Here is a 16,930-nt window from a genome sequence, read left to right as displayed (position 1 = left end):
ATTCCCACTCCGATTGTGATAATCCAAGCGAGAGATGGACAAGATGATTATAATATGTATGTGAATAGGAGAGCGGAAGAAGAAGAAGAAGAAGTGCGTTAAATCCGGTTAAAAAATGAAAAATGCTGGAAAAATGAAAAAAAAGATGATCGGTTCTGTTTGTTTTTTTCTTTGACGGAACCTTTTTTTGTTGTTGGCTGTGCAGCTTATTCCATTTGCCAACCATTTTGTACTTTGAAAATTGGAAGACAAAAAAGGTAAAACGGGCAAAGAAACACCCACTGCTGGATAAAAAGAAGAAGAAGGAAACAAAAAACAAGGAGATATAGAAAACCGATGCTGTCAGAACGGATAGCAATCGGCTTATTGTCTTCCGCACCGAGAACGAGAGAATTGTCACATAGAGCGATAGGAAAAAGACGATCGTTTTTGGCACCGCCTTATAGCAGTAGTATAGCTTTTGGCCATGCACTCCGTCCTTGCACTAGTCTTTTAGAATTTAGTGTACGGGCTTTTTAACCTAGCCAAAGCACACACACACACACACTCATCTGGCTGCTGCGGGGCTTCAGTAGAGAGAGAGAGACTCTCCTATACTGCTGGTGCGCTCTTTTCCTCTCGCTTTAGTCTAGTAGTGGGTTTTACTATTGACCGAGCACGGCTAGCCTGGAACAGTCAGTCGGCACCGAGCCGTTGTCGAGTGAGGGTCGTGTCTATAACTTCTATCTCGTGCCATCCCTCTTTTATTCTCTCTCTGACATTTTACCAAGTTACACAACAATCATTTTGACCAACACAACAAAAAGTTATTACGATTTTTCGGACATTGTCAATTGGTTCGTCTGAAAGTTGTCGATCAATCCGTGAGTTCTTTCCATCGATAAAACATTCGCACAAGGAGTGTGACTCTGTTTTTTTCAACCGTTCTGTTTCTTTTTATTGAAATTTGTTTCTCGCCAAGATTTTTACCGCTTATGTGGTTCGACCATGCCAATAGTCGATGACTGGCCCGTTCGGGATTGAAAAAAGTTCGTTTTTTTTTTTGTTTTGTTTTTCGTTTGGTTCCGGCGTGTGTGTTTTTTAGTGTGAGAGTGTGGCCGTGTTGTGCACCGTGAATTTTAAGGAAGGGCAAGACACCGGCAATATTATACAACAACTACCACCATCATCTCGTCCAGACTCTTCATAATTCCGATTCAAAGGTGAGTCTCTCTCGTTACTGTTAAATACCTGCGATATCATCGGGACGGAAAATCGTGCCGGCACCGCGTCTAGGCAGTTTGTTGGGTTTGATTAGAAGTTATAAGGCCGACAGGGATGAAATAAGCAAAACAAAAGGGAATCTCTGCATTTTGTATTTAAAAAGAAAAAAAGTCCAAACGATTTTTGTTTTTTTTTAAAGAGACTTTTTCGTTCATTATTTATTGGATTTTTTTGAAATTTTAACGTTGGGACTAATGAAGCGCGGTCGATTGAGTTACCTGTTTCGACCCTTTTTTTTTGTTGTTGTCCGACCTTAATTTTCTTTTTTTCTTCTTTTCTGATATCTCCTGTGGTTTGGAATGGGATATCTAAAGTGAGAGAGAGAGGCTGGTCGTCTCCTGTTTTATCTATTTGGATTTCCTCGTATATGCCACGGTGGCGTGGGCACAGGCACACCAGCGCGTGTGTACCGTTATAAGGTTGTCTCCTTGTTACAAATTCATGATTGATGTTGGTCCGTCGCCTTTTTTCTCTCGTGCGCATCTCACCTGCTGGCCCCGCTCTCTCTCTCCCGTCTTCTTTTGTTTCTTTTTTCTCTCATTTGATTCCTCGTCGACTTTTGACTCTCTTTCGTGAGTCTATCACATCCAATCAAATTCAAAGCGAGAAAAACCAAGTGGAGGAAAAATACTCAATCCTCCAGGGTTTCAACTTTGATACGTTCGCCCGTTTGTCAGCCAAGACAAAAAGTTAAAAAGGTGTGGAAAACGGCCGTGATGTGTACAACTTCTCTTGCTTTGTGTTTTCTGTACTACTCGAAAAAGAAAACTGGCCTGCAATCGGCTGAAGGTTACAAGGCCGGCAGGCTCACGCAGGTGGACACTCCCCTCCGCCCAGAACAAACACACAAACACTCTCACACGTACACGTAAACGTGAAGAATAAAACAAGTGCCATGAATAAATGTCGTACTCAATTCTTCAAAAAGTTCTTTCTCATCATCATCCCAAAGTCTTTTTCTCTTTCTCTCTCTCTCTCTCTCTAAAAAAAAAAAAAAACTGGGGGAAACGAATTGTTTACATTCGGTGTCTTTTACGACCGCCAATTTCGGCCATTATCTTTCTAAATCCTCGACCAGAGCAAAGCCGCTCGTCATCGCTGGCACCGTGCGATGCAATCGTGTGGGAAAACTCAATTTTTTTTTTTCAATTGCTCATGTAGGTCCATCCGTCGTTTTTCTTCTTCGCATGAAGTACACAATTGAGCCGGCCAAGAGAAAACCTTTTGATTTTTGGGTTGTTTTCCTTTTCTCATCATATTTTTGTGAAATGAAGAGAGAAAAAAATGGGGGTTATAACACACAGCGTAGGTTGAGGGGGGGGGGGGTGTCGGGGGTGGAGGCGTGTCTTGTGGAAGAGGAAGTGTCTGTTGGTTTTGATAGAGAGAGAGCGAAACGATGATATCAAGTTACCCACACAGACACGTATAAAACCAGGAAAAGAGAGGGTTGAAATGCGATCGCCCAACGCCATCTTGGTTGCTGCTGGTTTGAGGGGACAAACCAAAACCACATCACGGTCACTCTCTACGTGGGCTTTTGACAAATACGAACAAACAAAAAAGAAGGAGGAGGAAAAAAGAAAGAAAAAAGGAAGAGAAAAAAAAGAAGCGACATCATCAAGGTAAACAGAGCGGACCATCCATCAAAAGATCAAAACCTCAACGACAACAGACGTATAGAGTCTATACTGTGTGGCTGCTATAGTGGGCCTCTCGGTGTGTGTGCCTAGCGTGCCTCACCCACATCTCGTTCACGCTCCAAGATTCCAATCGGGAACTTTCTCCGTGGAAAAAAAAGGAGGATAGAATAATAGGAAAAATAAAGAAGAAAAAAACCCAAAATATTTTTCTTTTCCTTTTTTCTTCTTCTTTTATTTGTGTTTTTTCTTCTTTTTTGTTGTTGGCTGTCGTTGTGTTTAATAATAAAAGGGCCAAGCTGTAGATCGAGAAAACCTTGCGGTCCGGTCGGGAATGAAGTCGTCAACCGCGAAAGTAAGAGACGTAACAACCTTAATTATTCAAGAAAATGGAGAAGAAAAAAAAAGAGAGGGAAAGGTGTACGACTTTTTTCTTCTTCTTCTTCTGTACGCGGCCAGCAGACGGGAATGAGGGGAGGTGATGAAGACATTCCGCAGCCCAAACAGTCGATTACCATACTTAACACGCGGGCCATATTCAATAGGGCCATTCACACTTCTTCCTCTTCTTCTTTCTTTTCTTTCTTTCTTTCTTTCTTTTTCTTTCTTTCTTTCTACCCGGTTTGAAACGGCTAGACGCTCAAGATTTTTATAGATACAGTCACTATGTATATATCTACGTATACATATAGAATATTATTATAATATTTATACCGTGGACGGACGACGACGAGGACCCAGAAAGCGGACCCAGAGAGCGGAGGAACATATTGTACAACTTGTATTGCCCGTTTGCGATGGGAAAGGTTGTTGTGTGTCTGCATGCATAATAGCATCATCTCGACAACACAAGAGTGGAAAAAAGGAAAAAATAAAGTCCCTTAAATAAATTCGTTGGTTTTTCTTCTTTTTCTTCTTCTTCTTCTTTTACGGCGTTCGGTGTGGCGCGCCGCGTGGCGTCCTCCGACACTTTTGGACGGACCGAAAATGTTCTTCCCTTTTTTTTTTTTTTTCTTTTTTTGGTCCGTGTCAGTAATAAACAGGATGGACAGCGGACACACGGAGAGAAGAAAAAGCGAATCGGCTGGGATGGCAAGCGTCCCGAATCATTTGTTTGCTTATTTATACAAGACGACGGACAGAGACAGTGCCAGGGGACGGGCGGCTGCCGAGCTGGACTGACTTGTCTTTTCGAACAGCAGAGCTTCGTCGAAGCGGATCTAATTTGCAACGCGTGTTTGTTACCGTTAGCGAATTAATATTCGGCGGATGGCCCAGTCCCGTTAGATGAATGTGGCCATCTCCATCCATCCATTCGTCCGGCCTTGTTTCTCCTAGGTAAACTCGCGCGTGTATAGACGACGAGGAAGGAGGAAAAAAGAAGAGAGACTAGCTGATGCATCTTCCAGCAAAGAAGAAACAAACAAAAGCAGCGGACACCAGCTGAATTGTTCGTGTCGTGACGCACGACATCGGCAATCCGTTCTCGGCAACTTTCTTACTTTTTTATTATTGGGGCTAGATAGACTCGCGAGTCGACTAGCGTCTGACTCTCTCCATCTCACCGTGTATTTTCTATAACCTAGCTACGATTGATTCCGTCTATCAATGTCTCGTCTTTTTTCCCCCCTTACTTCCTCGTCACACTCTCGTCTCCCTCTCTCTTTCTCTCTTTCGCCCGTTAATGAATGTAAGTCGCTGATTAGATTCGCCTGCTGCAGCGACACCAAAAGATTCACCGACACTTCACAGTTGGCTGAACTTCTCGACGCCCAAAAATTCGTAAAAGGGAAGGAGGAGGGAGGAGAGAAGAAGAAGAAGAAATAGTTGAAAAGAAATCGTCGATCATCAAACGATTTACAGACACTCGATCTCGTTGCCAGTGAGACACTGGACAAGGACTGCGGAGGCGATCTTTGATGTGTGCCTACAGCGCCGAATGGAATTCAGCAGGAGGAAATATTCTTTGAGAATGGGACTGAGTGTTTGTGTGTGAGAGTGATATAGTGGTGTTGTGTGAGCGCACCTGACTTTATTACCGGACCGTGTCAATGGGCACGCTGCCCTCCAAGCCCCGCCAATTATGCACATTTGTAGGTAAAAGAAGGGAGACGAGAAGGAGAGAAAAAATTATTGGTACGCCGCCTTCTTCTTATTTTCTGTCTACTATCCATCTATTTGAAATGAGACAGCCTCCCTTTAGCGCCCGGGCAGAGAAGAAGGAGATGAAGAAACACAAGGGATCAAATGAAAAAAAAAGAAAAAGAAAAAGAAAAAGGTTCTTCGAAGTTAAAATAAGAAGAAGATGCGGAGGCAATTGGCTTTTATACGCATTTTTCACGGTTGGACACGGGAGGGGGAGAGAGTGAGGAGAAAGGAGAAACAAGGAAAAGATGGATGGATGGATGGATGAGTCTCTCGGCCAGCAATAAGGAGAGGGGCCTCGTCTTTTTCTATCTCTGTTTTTGTTTCAGGAGCTCAGGTATGTCGAGGAGGCCCAAATAGCCAGGAGCAAGCGGAACATTGGGAGAAGAGAGAGAGAGAAGGAAAGAAGAAGAAGAAGAAGGAGGAGAGAGAAATTATACACCTCGTGTTATACCTGTTACATGGACATTTTACCTTTATTTTTCTCCCCATTTCTTTTCTTTCTTTTTTCTTCCTTCTTTTGTGGGTCGACACAGGGAAGAAGAAGAAGAAATGGAGGAGAGCTCCTCCTACCCTCTGACTACCTTAACCTAATACCTCCCTCCCCTTCTTCCTTATGGACCCAATTGATCGACCAGCAGAGAGTGGAGGAGGAAAAACTTAAGAGAGAGAGAGAGAGAGAATGTGTTCCAGCAGGTATATAATATCTATATCTATCTGTCTTTGACACCGGTGACCATATCGCTGGCCGCTACTACAAACCTGACGGGCTGCTGCTGCACAGGTTGACTGACTCTCGTTTCATTTATACCTGGGTGCGCTCGCCCTCATCTCCTCCAGCCCGATGGGTTGTTATAAAAACGGACAGCCGAAAAGCGTTGAGACGACGGGCCGTGTGATTTTTTTGTTCCCCTTTTTTTTTACAAACTTCAATAAGGTACCGACTAAACATAAAAGAGGAGGGTAAAAAACCAATTGCACACGTCAATCGATTGGCTTGTTTACCGACAAGGGTTATACGGTCTCCTCGTTTGATTTTGGTTCCCCTTCCGAAAGGATTAGACGCGGATAAACAATAAAGATATACACCAGAGTCAAATAACACCACAGAGTTTAAGAGCTAGTATAGCTGGGACGCGCTTTAATTGCGATGTATACGAGAATAAATAGGGAGTGCCCCTGGATATGTTAGACCCATAGAGTGAAACAATTAAAAAAGAAAGAAAAAGACACTCAATCTAGCAGCTTGGGTAATGACCTTATACAACAAATAGATGGTATGGGTCGCTTCTCTATTCAACTGGTTCTTTTATTCTTCTTCGTCTTCGTCTTGTTCGTCTTGTTGTTCTCTTTTACGATGTTTACAGTTGCGCAGGTTTTGATGACTCACTCGTAACTCGTGTGCGCTTCTTATTTTCTACCCGCCTGAAAAAAAGAAACAAAATTTCCTACCCCGAAATAGGTTTATAATTTCGGCCGACCTCAAACTCGTTCGAATCGTTAAAAAGAAGAAGAAGAAATCTACATAAAATTGTTGTTGCTCTTCTCCAAACAGCCAAGTCGTAAAAGAAAAAAGATAGAGAGAGAGGGAAAAGAAAAACAGGCAGTGCTACTAACTTCCCGAAACAATTTCCCGCTTCGTAAACTCTTTGGCATCTGGTTGTGCGCACTGATTGAGTTATCATCTCCCGCGTCAATCAAAAATACACTTTTTTTAAATTTTTTACCACATTCTTTTTTGACGATTTAAAGTTCTTCTTTACAAAAAAAAAAATAAGGAAGAAGAACGGCGGCAATGTGTAGCGACACAAAGTGTCTTTTGTGATGTTTGACACCTTTGGAAGGTGCACTGCATATTAATCAAAAGGCCCATGAAAAAAAAAAATAATCATAAAAACAGGTGAAAAATCAAAAAAAGCCACTCAGATTGACCTGTTTCTCGTTTTTGATATTTTGATACTTTTACACAAACATTTTCGTCTTGGGTTGTTTCGTTTCAGAAGAATTTCAACCCCCTGTATGTGTATTAAAAAAAAGGAGGTGTAAATGGTATTCCGCCAAGGGCCAACTGCAGCAGCAGCCTCGGCCGGCCATCACAGCTCGGGAGAGATAAAAGGTGTCAGGTGTATATTTATACCTCTTGTGCGGATGAAGAGCTATATTTCATCCGTATAGGCCCTAGAGGCCTCTCTAGAACTATGGCGCGGGGTTTTCAAAACGACTAGGCTGAATAACACGAGAGGAAGAGAGAATGAGAGAGAGAGGGAATGAAAATTGCTGTTGGAACTTGAAAATGGTGTAGTGGATGGTGTTGTGCTGTATCGTTTGTCGGCTCTCCAACTGCTCTCATCCACACTGGCTGCTGGCCGACAAGAAGGAAAAAGAAAAAAATGAAAATTGATGCGGGCCAGAGATGATACCGTGTTCTTGTTGTGTAGTTGTTTTTGTTGTTTTATCTCCACTCGGCTGCCATCTCCTCGGGCCCTGCAATTTCCAACATCTTGATCTTGCCTTTAATGCATTCGGTGAACGGTTTCACGCAAACCCCTCCCGGCTTGATTCAACGTGAACATCTCTCTCATCTGGCCCGTCGCCCGGAGAGAGGGAGAGTCAGTTGAGCGGGCGAAAGAAGAACAAGTGGGGGGGGGGGGGGGGGGTTGGAGGAGAGAAGAAGACCTTGACTCTCAAGCGCCGGCCCAATTAGTAACGTACACAGTGGCCCGTTTCTCTCTCTCTCTCTCTCTCTTTCTCTTGATTATATTGCTGGGGTCCTTTGGGGCCTTTGCTTTCTTACTGTTATACACCACATTCCCCCATCATCAGAGCTCTCGAGAACCCGCTGGCCAGCAGTGATGGTAATTTTTTTCTTTTTCGACCACGAAACGGACAGCAGTCCAGTCAGCCGGGGCCATTTTCGTGTCTCCAAAAGTCTCGGGAATCCCAATGTCACTGGGTCAGCTGTGCAGATAACGGAGTGCTGGGATATTATTGTTGTTACAAGTCTTGTTCCGTTGGATTCTGCCATGCTTTTCATACACCAAATATCTCTCTGGCTGGTGGTACATAGCTATATCGTGTTTCTTCCGTGTCGAGATCCATCAGAGCCATACACCAGGGGAGTAGAGAGAGAGAGAGAGAGAGAGACGGAACAGAGCGGAACATTGGGAAGGTACACACAGTGGTCAAAGTGCAATTTGCCCAGGTAGACAGGGCCCCTGCTGGACGCATCTCTTATACTCCTGACATCTCATTCTCTCCGCCTTTCTTCGACTGTCAAAGCAATAAAAAATCCACGGCCCCCAAAACATGAGAGAGGAAGGTCAAAAAGAAGAGAAAATAAATAAAAAAAAAACGGTGAGAAAATAAGAGAGAAGAAGAAGAAGAATAAAAAGATGTTTTAATTATTTCACGGCCCGCGAGCCTGTGGTTTACCATAGAAAAGGAAGAGGGCCGTTTTTCTTTTCTCCTCCATCCCCATGCTGCCTTGTTTTTCATCTCTTCACGGAATTGTTCAGACACCCCCCTCTGATGAAGTTGTTTAGTCTCTATACATTCCTGAATCGGAATGAAGCCCATCGACTCCGCCCGCGCCGCCCGTCTCTTCCAACCCCCAAGGAAATTGGGGTCTCGTGTCGAGGTGCTAAAATAAAAAATAAAAAATAAAAAAAATAAAAAAAAAGGGGGGAACCCAAAAGGTGGAATGGTGTGTGCCTTGTTCTGCTCCATTCAAAACGATGTCTTGATGGATCTCTTCTTCTTCTTCTTCTCTTGTCTTATATTCCGGACCGGAGTCAATCTCACCACACCAGTTCACAGTGCACCACCATCGGCATCAGCATCTTTTGGGATTTTTGTTTTTTTCTTTTTTCTTACTTCAGAAATATGTGCTGTTGTTGGCGGGGCTGGGCCGATTGAGTCGTCGTCCCAGCTGGGCGGTATAAACGACACACAGAAGAAACTACATAAAAAAAAGGGCCAAACTAGGAGGACACACTTTGTGTCCCTCCTCAATTTTCTATAGTAAATCTATAATGCAATATAATATAATACAATCTAAAAGAGGAGCTCTCCCACTTGGGGGCCCCTGTGAGAGTGCGCATCTTCGGGCCGCCGGGATATGCACGAGGGCCCCCCTCCTGACGGCCGATGACTTTGTAGAAAGCAAATCACCACACACACAAGACCAAAAAGAAAAAAATTCGAAGAAGAAGATTGGAAAAAACCCTCCTGCGAAGAATAATTTATTGAGAAAACCCAAAGTTCTTATCTTTCACTCTCTCGCTGTGTGTTACCAACAAGTTTATCAACCGGGAATAACAAAGAAGCTAAAGGGAAAAGCAGAAGAAGAAGAAGAAGAAGATTAGGCAGAGAAATGTTAACGGTGCGCCACACACATCGGCCGAAACCGGACTTGGATCAATTGCGAAATTATGCCGTTTTCCCCCCCTTTTTTCTCTGACCATCACAGCGATATATGCATGGCGCAAAAAAGCAATCTAAAGATTCTTTTTCGTTTCGGCAATTCCCTTGTTTGACCGCATTTGGCAAGGGTTTGCCTTTTGTTATTTTACTGCACATCTCCTTCAAATTCCACCGTCTTGGGTTTCTTTTGTTTTACGGCGTAAAAAGCTTCTCTTTCGTTTGACTCATCCTCGCATATGTGTACATAGTTAATACACACACACACGCCGAACGAAGTTGCCTTTATATGCTACACACAAGGCTTCTAGCGCATTTATATCCAAAGGGGGAAAAAGAAGTTATCTCTTTTGTTTTGTTTTTTTCGTTTTTTTTTTTGTCCCGGACTTTTGATAATGGCAACAACACCTTTCGGCACCTCTTCACGTTAACGAAGCCATCTCCTTATATTTCTTCGTTTTGTTGCGCAACTTGATAGAGAGACTCTCGCTAACAAATTCGTGAAAATCTTTTCCAACTTCTCCGGGACTTTTCTTTCCAAACTTCTCCTTCTTCTCCAACACGTCGCTCTTTTGGATTATTATTTTTTTTCTTTCCGACTTTTCTTACGTAACGCTCGCTGTCGGGGGCTCTGGCCGTGTTAAGTTCTTTTCTCTTCATCCGCTGTATTCTAAGCGATTCTGGATGCGCCTAGCAGAGGTAAAACAGTAAAACAGGGTGTCGGGGTCCTTCTCTTTGAACTCATTTGCATTGGAATTTTCTCACTCTGTTCTCCAAAAAGCCAAACTCGCCTTTATTCTTCTTGTTCTTCTCCAATCTTTTTATAGCAGTAGGACTCGTTGTTTTGGTTTCGCCGCACCAACGAGGAGGAATTCCGCGCTCGTTTTCACATTCTCCTTCGTATTTTTATACACACATGCCTTTTTTTGTGTGTTGGTGGGTTGTATAATAATAATAACGATTTATTTATACGCTAAAGGATCAGCAGAAGGAGAAAAAGAAAAAGAAAAAAAAGAGATGAGGGTCCTCGTACGAGTGGGTAGTCGTAATGACGCGGAACAATAGCCGTGGAAAAAGAGAGACAAGTTGCGTGTCCCATTGAACCGTGTCGTTTTTTTTCTCTCTCTCTCTCTCTCCACTTTTTTCCATTTCTATTTTTCTTGTCTTATTTCTGCCCGCAGTCATGATGAAGTCAAATCGATAAATTGTTTCGGTCGGCCCCCTCGCCGTGCGACTCCAATTACACGCACCGCAGACGCGACGAAATCTTTGCAACAAACACAAAACACAAAAGTCGGCCTCTTCCGAAGAAGAAACAGGGCCGGCCGTGTGCGTCCGTGTCTGCCGCGTGAATTTCTCATCATTCCCGAAAGAAAATATAAAAAATAAGAAAAAAAAATAAGAAAAGAAAATTTGAATGGAACGGAGAGATCCCCCGTTGATTTTCGGCTTATTGCGATCCCGCAGTTGGATGATGAACAAGAAGGGGAGGGTCAATAATGGTTGGATATATCAAATGACCGACACAGAGAATCTCCGGGAAAAATAAGGGGAAAACGCAACTCATTGCCGGTGCACACAGCAATCATCTTCCCACCTATTTCCCCGAATCGAAACAGGGCGACTACGTAACAGCTATATGAGTGTGTGTCCTAGAGAGAGAAGCCCTGCCTCTTGTTCACAAGGGGATAGGAAGATAGAAAACTTGCCATGCAGCATTAACTAATCAGATGTGAGCTATACAAGAGAAAGAGAGAGAGAATAAATCAAAAGGACGAGATAGCCGAGTAGCGCGGCAATGAATTCGAAAACAGGAATCAAAAGGAAAAAATATGATAGAAAAAGAAGAGACTTATTCTTTTTTTTTTCTTATGTAAAGAGCTGACTGACTACTTCCAGATATGGAGACATGTCATCTTTTGATCTCCCTCTCGTTCGTCATCTTATATCTCTTAAGAGAGAGAGAGAGAGAGAGACCCTATACACTAGCCTACATTTGATTGGCCAGTGAACCTGCCCAGGTGATGTGATCTCTTTTCCCTTTCTACATATTTCATTTTTTTTTTCTTGTGCTTCTTTCGAAATTGCCGGCTTTATTTCGTCGAACGCTGTTATTCAGTTTTCTCATCAGTTTCTCAACGACCGACGTTACCCGGGCAACGTCGCATTTCAAAAAATATGGAAGCGGGAAAAAAATAGACTCGATCCGCCCTCTCCAGTCTCCAGAGGAGCATAAATTAAAAAGGCAACGATGAAGTGACGAGGGGTTATAAAACGGTCACACAAAAATAAAGTGTAAGGCAATCAAAAAATGCTGGCAGTTTCTCTATCGACGCGGAAACTTATATCCAATTCAAACGTACATGTGTAGCTACAACATGGGTTCCCCCTTTCTCTCTATTGTGTCGCCCGCAATGAAATGAATGGATCCGCTTGCCGGTCTGTGTGGCGGGTTGGTCTCTTCATTCCGCAGCCAGGTATATACACACACTCAGATATATAGGTGTATTCGTTGCTGGTGGGTGGTGGGACGGGGAGGGGGGACAATCATAAATTGTGTGTCGCAGTCGTCTTCCCCCCCTATGGGTTGTGGAAGAAACTTGTCGACTTGTTCTCGCTGGGCGCTTTTTTGGCCTTTAGACCTTTTTTGATTTTTTTCCACTCGGCCGGTGAATTGCTCACTTAAATATTTTTCTCTTTTTGCTCGTCGTGGGGGGAGAGATATAGAATATAGGAACGGTCTCTCTCTCTTTGGGCTTTCCATAGTCTTCACCATCTCAATGGGCGGTGGATGGAAACCCCTCTAGCGCTCGCGTCGTCGCAAAGTGAGTTGTCAAATCTTTCGGTGCTGTGAAGAATATAAGAAAGAACGGAGAAGAAGAAAACGGGTCTTTGAAGTGGAAATGTAATATGTATTTATAGAGACGACGACGTCGTATAGGCCGGCCGGCCACCCTTTTTGTCCTCCTCCCCTCTCTCGCCAGACGGGCAGCACTAGGACATATAAACGCTCAGCACGCATGGACGTAGATTTCCTTTCTTCAAATATGACTAGATTTTTATTATTTTTTAGTGTGTGTTGGCTGGACCCGACGATATTTCCCCATTCTTCCCTGTTGATTTTTCTTCAGAAGAGTAAAAAGAAAAAAAGGAGAAAAATGGTGGGAAAATCATAAAAATGCGCGCATCCATACTTTGATTGATCATCTTGTTGCTCTTAATCACGTAACTAACGACCGCCGGTATAAATCAACGGGACGGCGGCTCGTCTATAACCAACATCCTTCATCCCATACACAATCGTTTTATTCTCTTCATTCGTTTTTTGGGGAGGAATAGAACCTGTTTTTTTTTTATTTATTTTATTTTTCTCGTCTTCTGGTTATATTCCTTTGGTTTCTATTCGATTCGACTCATTTTTCATGCTGGGAATCGTGTCGTGCGAAAACTCTGAAAGAATGAGGACGAATTGAAATTCAAAGCATCTCCTTTGATATTCACATAGCTCGGGTTGTTATTGTTGTTGCTGTATATATAGGCCCGGTTGTACTACTACCGCTGCCGTATATACAAGTAAACACCGCGCAGTCTGGCACAGACTTTGCAGCTGTATCCGTCCGTCGTCATCATCTTCTTTTTTCTTTTTTCTTTTTCTTTTTCTTTTTCCTTTTTTTTTTCGCTATCTCCTGCTGGTGGCATTATATAAGGAATAAAAGAGCGCTGAATGGTTCTACAAGGTTCATTTTCCAGCTGAAGGAAGAGAGCAGCAGCTAGCGGAGAGTCTCTCTCGTCTATAGGGAGAACGAGGGAAAAGAGGCGGACTTGACAGGCCGTGTCAGGATCGGTTGGACTCGTTGCGAGTTGAAGTTGACGTGGCGGAAGAGAAGGAAAAGAGACAGAGAGAACACGTCGTCTAGTCTTTTTCTTCTTTCTTTTTTCCCCTTCTTTGTTTGAAGACCAGCGGTGCTGTCACGTCAGTCTTGTTCCCCTTTTGGTTTTTATTTACCAAAAGAAGTAAGGAAGAAAGAAGAAAGAAGAAAAAGGAAAAAACAAAATTCCCTTTTTTATTTCATTTCTTTGATTCCATGCGCGCCTTATTCAAATTGGTCATGGTGTGCGCTTGATGGCCGAGGAAACTGGTGTGACTGTGAAGAGAGTAAAAGTGCGAAGAGGAGAAGAAGAAAAGGAGATCGCGCCCCGATTTTATTTTTGTGGCCAGCTCGTCTTATATATTCCTCCCTTTTTTTTTTATTCGATACATTTGACGATATCCATATAAAAGAATGAATAAAGAAGAAAATGAAATGTGTCAATGCATCAAAGATGTCGTCTGCACGGTTGGTGGAAGAGCGGGACAAATTGGTTGGCAGTGGTCGGTATCACGCAACTCGTCACGAAGCACGTCTCCGCTTAAAAAAAAAAAGAAAAAAAAAAGTCTTTCATCTTCTTTGTATAATATCAAATGGAGAAAAAAAATGGGGGGAGGGGAAAGAAATAAGAAAAAAAAACTGGATTTTTCTTCTGTGTATAGGTTTCCTTCCTTCTTCTTCTTCTTGGTCGCAACCCTCCTGGTAGTAGAGGCCTTGCCTCTACTGCTGCACAGATGTTATCACCAGGTTGTAGCAGTGACACTCTTCAGTGTATTGTTTATTCAACCGCGCTCTTCTCTCCCGTTCCTGTCTCTTATTCCTTTTTCTTCCATTCGATGTTGTGTGTATACGTTGCGATCTAATCGCCTTCGTCGTCCGTCTCTCCCCCCCCCCTCTCTCCCCGTCTGTGTCTCTTCCACGTATTCGCCTATCGCTGAACAGCAGGTTCGACCGAGCATGGAATAAAACCTACTACCTTAGAGTCGACTAAGGTATACTATATACCTTCAGAGAGTTGAAACACATGTTCCGCGGTACCTGTTTTCTGTTTTCTGTTTTCTTGTTCTTTTTAAACCCAAAAATAAATTCAAATGTCTATACAAGTAGAAAAGAAAGAAAAGGAAAACTTTGTGCGCTTTGGAATCCGAGTTGAAATGTGTCACACGGCCCAGACGTGGGATTGTTGCTGGGCCCCTCTCAAACGGATCAGAAGAGGATTTCTGTCATCTTTTTTCCTTTTCGCCTTCACAACTGACGTTTGCTCTTTGACGTGAAGACGACCAGAAAACTGATCCAAGTGACAATCAAAATCGTGGCAAAACTGGTTACAATGGCCATTTTTTCTTAGACACAAATTCCCCAACTGAAACATTTGTCTTATCCAAAGCTCCTTTGACTCTCTGATTTCCGTGTGACTCATTCCACCGCCGCGAAATCAAACAGAAAAAAAAGGAAATAAATAAATAAATTTATTTGTTTTTTTGCATTCGAGCGATTGCGTAATGGATTCGAATTTTACTGAGTGGGTCTTGTTCGTCTAGTCGGTATACATGCCTTGTCTCTTTCGATATGTGCTGTCTGCTGCCGGGCATTAGCAAAGCAGCGAGTTCCACATATTAAAGAGTCGCACATGTACACGCCGCGCAAAGTGGCCCTCCGGAAATTCTCTCTTTGAGCAGCTCCTGCTGGCTCCTGCAGCTCCCAGCGCAACTGCTGTTCGCTTGCAAATGGAGAGGGGGAGGCCGGTGATCGATGATGATGGTGAAAGACGATACTGCAACTAACACATACAAGTCTATATAGGAGGAGTATAGCCAGTTGGGATGGAGTAGCAGTTTGCTCTGGAGTGACGATGATGGCCGTGCCCGGTGGCGCCCGGACGAGGGAAATGCACGCAAACATCAAGTTGCGATCCATACAGATAGCTATATACATAGCGAGAGAGAGATGAGAGGAACTAGACGGAAGGAAGAAGAAGATAGGGGAGAGAGAACTGTCCTAATATTTTCCCTCGCATCAGTCCCTCGGCTCCAGCGTATAACGAGCACCAGTCAATTTTGTGTTTTGCCTGCTGTGGTGCTCATCAAGCAACATCATTTGGACACCATCAGTTAGGGGCGGAGAGGGGGGGGGGCTAGCAGAGAGGTCTGTATACACTTATTATTACACATACCACGAAGAGACAGCGGGGCCAGCGAGGAGTTATCTGACCAGTGTATCATCATCATCATATACTATGTATAATACTAGTAGTAGTAGATATATAGGCAACTTCTTTTTTTCCCCTTTCTCTGAAAAGACACACAGTCAAGAAGATGGGAGCAATGTGAGGGCGAGCGGAAGTTGCTATATCCGCATAAAATGCAGTGCCATCAGCTTTGAGTTAGGCCAGCCTCCTCCTCTTCCATCTCTGGGAAAAAAGAAGTACAGCCGGCCGACCAACCAAACTGTAGCGGATCAATGCACTGGCCATCGTGGTCATCATCATCGTCTTAGAAAAGACGAAAGGGGAATGTGTAGTAAGAAGAAGAGATCCCAACTAAGCAAGGGCTGGGCTTCGCCAATGTTATCATTCGATTCAGAGCTCTTCGCTTTTTTTCTTTTTCTTTTTTCCCCCTTTTTATTCTTTTTATTCTTTTTCTTCTTGTACTGTACCCAAGAGCCTATTCGATCGAGTATCGACATATCTATACAATCCCCTAGTGAGCAATTTTATTTTATTTTTTATTTTTTCTTGAACAAACGACACAAGTTTGGTCACGCTTTGAATCTTTCAATCTCTTCAAAACTCGCAGAGAAAGAAAAAAGGAAAAGAACCTGTCCGTGTGTACGAGCAATTTCGATACAATCGAGATGTTCACCAACTGATTACCTTGTACACTGTGACAATTCTCAAACTGGCGTGTCCGGTTCTGATCGATTGTCGCGCCCAGTTATTTTCTTTTTTTTATTTTTTATTTTTCTTTTTTTCCTCTGCTGCTGACAATTTTTTGGGTGTCCGTCTCTCACTTGTATCCGTGGATATAGTGATGGTCACTGAATAAAAAGTCGATTCGATGGGCACCGCAACACCACAAGGCGAGAGATGAACGTCTTTTCAGACCCTCTCTATCTGCCCTAATAACACAAATAGAAGAAATATAAGAAGAAGAAGAAGAAGAAGAAGAAGAAGAAAAAAGAGTCGTCTCCTAAAAGCTGCGAGACGACGACGGAGAAATAAATAAAAAAAAAAAAGTGTCGACGAAAGCAAGGAGCAGCTTTCGCCTTTGAGGCTTTGGATTTATTTCTCTGTAAAAGAACGGAAAATGGGTGAAAGACAGCAATTCGGTGGCAACTCGACGAGAGAAATATATATCAAAGAGAGAAAAGAAGAAATCTGCGCTCGCTCACACAACGACACCCACAAGCGCCAGCGAGATGCACCCGCAGCACGGGCCATTGAACGTTTGCGCTGTGTGTCGCCGGCGTCGACGTGTTGGGGAGAGAAGAAGAGAAGAAAAAGAGAATAAGAAACGGGCCAGCCAGCGTGGAACTAATTCGAACCAGAAGATATCTACCGCACAGACATCCCCCCAACACCCACCCACTCCTCAGTAG

The 16,930-nt window shown here is 43.3% G+C and overlaps 1 protein-coding gene across 1 annotated transcript in view; it reads left to right on the top strand.

Moving 5' to 3' along the window:
* The first annotated feature begins 584 nt into the window (after positions 1 to 584).
* The window catches only part of LOC124188822, a 48,120-nt gene continuing 31,774 nt past the window's right edge, over positions 585 to 16,930 (top strand). Inside the window, exon 1 of the mRNA XM_046581702.1 lies at positions 585 to 1,202. The gene's annotated coding sequence lies outside the window, so the exon portion shown is untranslated. The remainder of the gene's footprint in view (positions 1,203 to 16,930) is intronic.

This window comes from Daphnia pulex, chromosome 2 (assembly GCF_021134715.1).
Source record: "Daphnia pulex isolate KAP4 chromosome 2, ASM2113471v1".
Lineage (NCBI taxonomy): Eukaryota > Metazoa > Arthropoda > Branchiopoda > Diplostraca > Daphniidae > Daphnia > Daphnia pulex.
This window is presented reverse-complemented; position numbering and strand designations above follow the sequence as displayed.